Source organism: Panthera pardus, unplaced genomic scaffold (assembly GCF_024362965.1).
Source record: "Panthera pardus isolate Hobbes unplaced genomic scaffold, ASM2436296v1 HiC_scaffold_8, whole genome shotgun sequence".
Lineage (NCBI taxonomy): Eukaryota > Metazoa > Chordata > Mammalia > Carnivora > Felidae > Panthera > Panthera pardus.
In genome coordinates this window covers 89810977-89815499 of record NW_026527013.1, presented here as the reverse complement: position 1 = coordinate 89815499, position 4523 = coordinate 89810977, and the positions used below count along the sequence as shown (strand labels likewise).

The 4523-nt window shown below is 34.4% G+C and overlaps 1 pseudogene; it reads right to left on the bottom strand.

The window, feature by feature from the left end:
- Positions 1-674: 674 nt before the first annotated feature.
- On the bottom strand, positions 675-960 carry LOC109263582 (40S ribosomal protein S21-like; annotated as a pseudogene).
- Between the last annotated feature and the right edge of the window lie 3563 nt (positions 961-4523).

The window sequence follows — 4523 nt, the reverse complement described above, 5'->3', positions numbered from 1 at the left end:
ATCCAGATTTCTTAAACAAATGAAAGGTGAGACAATATATTACATGCACAGTTGTATTAAAATAAATCTTAAAAAGTTTTATGAAAAAAGGGGTATAAAATCAGATAAAACTTTGGATTTAGACAAAAATATGTGGAGGTCTGGAAATGCTAAAAAATAAGTTAAAGTTACAAATATATATTTTTACTTATTTTAATAGGTTTAAAATATAATTAAACTTCTAAAATAAAATAATAGCTGTATATTATACACATTTGCTTTCTGTCACAATGGAGTACTTTGCATTTTTTGTTTTATATAAATAGAATTGTCAAGTGAATTCTCTTATATGCCTGTTTTTTTCACTCAGCATAATAAAGATGGAATTTACATATGTATCATATTTATATTTTTATTGCTGAGTAGTATTATATGACTATGCTACAATTTTTTAATCTACTTATCTGTTAATAGATTATTACATGATTCTGGCTATTACAAATAAAGTTTCCAAGAACATTTCTATACAAGTCTTTATATACACAGATAAATAGCTTTTACTCTCTTGAAAAAATATCTAGGAGTGGAATGACAGTATGGTATGGTAAACACAAAAACAAGCAAACAGTTTTCCAAAGTGGAGGTGCCATTTTACATTTTCTTTCTTTTTGTGGGGGAGAGGGGTTGCTATTTATTTATGGTAAATATTCCACATCCATTATCCTCTCCAGGCCGAAGTTCACTGAAACAGTGCCCAAGGCCTTTGCCAGTCCGAGGATGGAGTCATGTGACCCATCCATCCGGCAAATGGATGCACAGATATCGTTGGTTTTAAATTAGCTGTTGAACTTGCCTGTCACCTTGTCAATCTTGATCACATTCATCTGGATGGACGGTCGTCCTTGGTGATGATGACGCGGTTCTGAAAGAGCATTTAGGGGGCAGGTACCCGTCCAGGAACTCACAGGCAATATTCTGCATGCACAGGGCACACCTCCTGCCACAGCCTCCAATGTCAGTGCAGAGAGGCTATTCTACATTCTCACCAATAGTGTCTTTCAGTTCCTCCATATCCTTGCCACCCCTTGTTATGATGGTTTTTTTTTTTCTTTTTCTCTCTTCCTTTTTCTTTTTCTTTTTTTTTTAGTTAAGCCGTTACAATATGAGTGGAGTGACATCTTATTGTGGTTTTGCTTTGGGTTTCCTTACTGATCAATGATTTTGAGCATATATAAAACATACATTTACTGGAAATAATATATATGTTTACTGAAATCATATACTTATTGGAAATCTATACCTTCTTTGAAGTAGCTGTTTAAGTATTTTCAGTATTTTTTTCTTAGTGACTTTTGAGAGCTGTTTGTGGAACTTGTCCACAAGTCTGTTAGCCAATACATGATTTACAAAAATACTCTCCCAGTTTGTACTATGTGTTTTCATTCTCTTAAGAGTGACTTTTGAAAAGCAAAAATTTTATTTTCCACAAAGTCCAATATATCAAATTCTCTTCTATGGAATATGCTTTTGTTGCAATATCTAAGAAATATTTGCCTAACCAAGTGTCACAAAGATTTTCTCTTAAGATCTCTTGAGAAACTTTCATAATTTTAGATTTTCATTTTTATATATGATCCAATTTGAATTAATTTTTGCATATAGCATAAAACATTTATCAAAGTATTTTAAATATAGGGATATGGTAATTTCAGTAACATCCATCAAAAAGATGATTCATTTTCTCCTGAGTATACTTTGCACATTTGCTAAAATCAGTTGTCAATATACATGTAAGTCTAATCCTGCACTCTCTATTTTATTCTATAGATCATTTACCTTGACTTCACCTCCATACTTTTTGATAAGTATAGTTTTGTAATGAGTCTTAAAAGTAGGTTGTGCTTATCATTGCTTTTCAGACTTTTGGTTAATCTAGTACTTTGCATTTCTATTTGATTTTTATACTCATTTGTTAATTCTACAGGGGAAAAACACCTGTTTGATCTTTGATTGGGAATGCATTATATCTACACTTTGAGAAATTTTACATCTTAAATATATTGATAGTCAACACACAAAGTATATTCCTGCTTTTATTGAGATCTGTAGTGACTTTCAACAATGTTTGTAATTTTTAGTGTACAAATCTGACCATTTTTGTCAGATTTTGTGTACTTTTGATGCTATTATAAATTGCTTTTATTGCTTCAATTTCTTGAGAGTATATAGAAATATAGCAAATTTTTGTCAGTTGTCTTCTAAAACCTTACTCACCACAATAATTCTAGCATGTTATTTTAGTTTTCATTACATTGTCTACATAGCCAATCATGTCAACATCTCATGTTAAACAAGAGTTTTATGTCTTTTTTACCAATCTGAATTCTATTTTTCTTTGTCTTATTGCACTGGCTATAATCTACTACAGTGTTGAAGTAAAAGTAGTAAGATATTCTTGTCTTGTTCTGATAATGACCATTTAACATTAAGTATGATGTCAGCTGTAGGTTTTACATAAATGACCTTTATCAGGTTGAGAAAGTTTCTTTCAGTTCTCGGTTTGTTGAAAGTTTTTCTCAGGAATGAACACTGAATTTTGTAAAATACCTTTTCTATTGAGACAATCACAAGATTTGTCTTCTTATACCTGTTAAGATGGAAAATTATACTGATCCTTCTTGAAGTTAAACCAACATATATTGAATGATTTGTTCATAACAACAATAACAAAAATAATGTAGTTTCTTCACTGATGAGTATGATCTCCTCTGCATAAGATTGGGAGTTAGGGTTTTAGCGTTAGAGAAGATTATAGGACCCAAAATGTCAATGCTCACTAACCTATGGTTTATTTTAGGAAAAAGATACAGGATAGGAACAGTGTTAAGAATAAGTATTTTGACCGATGATTATAACACATACTCAAGTTTTCATTTTTCTTGCTTTATAAGAGCTATGATGGTCATTGTGATTATTCTGACCTGATCAGAAACTGCCACGGTGGTCTTATAACACAGAGGAACCAGGAAGCTTAAATTAGAGTCTCAGCTGGGGGTTCTTATACCTTGCTAGGAATGTAGGCATATTTCTTGCTATGTAAAGAGCACCACGGAAGAGTCCTCTGGGATTCTCAGAAGGTATAAATCATCAATCTAACTGATATTAATAATCACCACTGCCAAGCTTAAACAACCCGTCCCCAAATTTGTATTAACTCTTTGAATTAACCACTGCATTTCGTAATTTAAGCAGGAGCCTGTGCCCTTTAGATACTTAAGTCGCTCAGGTCAATTCCAGGCCAACACAATTAACTCCTCATAAACCTCCCTACCCCTCAGAAAAATCCACAAAAGTTTCTCTGTTGTTAATACCCTTTTCTTTATTAGTCATCAAAATTAATGTGACTTATGGGGCGCCTGGGTGGCGCAGTCGGTTAAACGTCCGACTTCAGCCAGGTCACGATCTCGCGGTCCGTGAGTTCGAGCCCCGCGTCAGGCTCTGGGCTGATGGCTCGGGAGCCTGGAGCCTGTTTCCGACTCTGTGTCTCCCTCTCTTTCTGCCCCTCCCCCGTTCATGCTCTGTCTCTCTCTGTCCCAAAAATAAATAAAAAACGTTGGAAAAAAAAAATTAATGTGACTTATAATTAGACATTCATTTGCTGAACTGAAAGGATATTCTTCTAATTTTTTTGATCCTCTAACAGCAGAACTTGAAACAAGGACTTGAGTGCAGATATTTTGGGGGAGGATGAAGCCCAGAATGGAGATATAATAGAACAAAGTAAGCAATTCAGAGAATAAAGAAAATTCTGTATCAGGATGTATTATATATGTCACATTAGTAAAAAACAGATGCACAGTTCTACTAGCAGCCCTTGATAACTGTTTAAAAAGCCTGCTTGAATTGACTTCCTAACAGATGAAAGGCTAGAGCATTTATCTATCAGCTGCTTTCTTCTACTGGCAGAGGATGGCCTCCAAGGTCTTCAACTCTATTCTGACCTTCTTAACAGCATGTGCTCAAAGGCCAAGATATAGTGGTATTGGAAAAGTCATTGGGGAACAAAAGTGGCAAGATGTTAAGTGTAGGAATGGGGAGTGTCAGCACCAGGTAAGTCTGTTCTCACCAGAACTGTCTACTACAACTTATATTAACTGAGGCTAATATCAGAGGCAAGGTAAGGAGATGCATCACAGAAGGCAAGAGATGTGTGTATATTTATTTGTTTATTGTCTTTTTTATCTGCTAGACAGCAAGCCATACATTCTGTGTGTGGCTAAGAGCTGTGACAATTTTATATACAATGCTGTATGATCTCTTAGCTTAGAGCCTAGTGTGTAATCAACACTTCACAGATATTTATCAGAAGGAAGGAAGAGAGGAAGAAAAGGAAAGAAGGTAAGTTGGCATAAGTCCAGTTTCCACGCAAAGGTACACATGAGGAATACAGGGTGGCTGGTGTGGCACTAGTGGTTGCAAAGATTACAGAGTTAGGAACTATAGTAGAATGAAAAAAAAAAAAAGTATACAATAATCCCCATTAA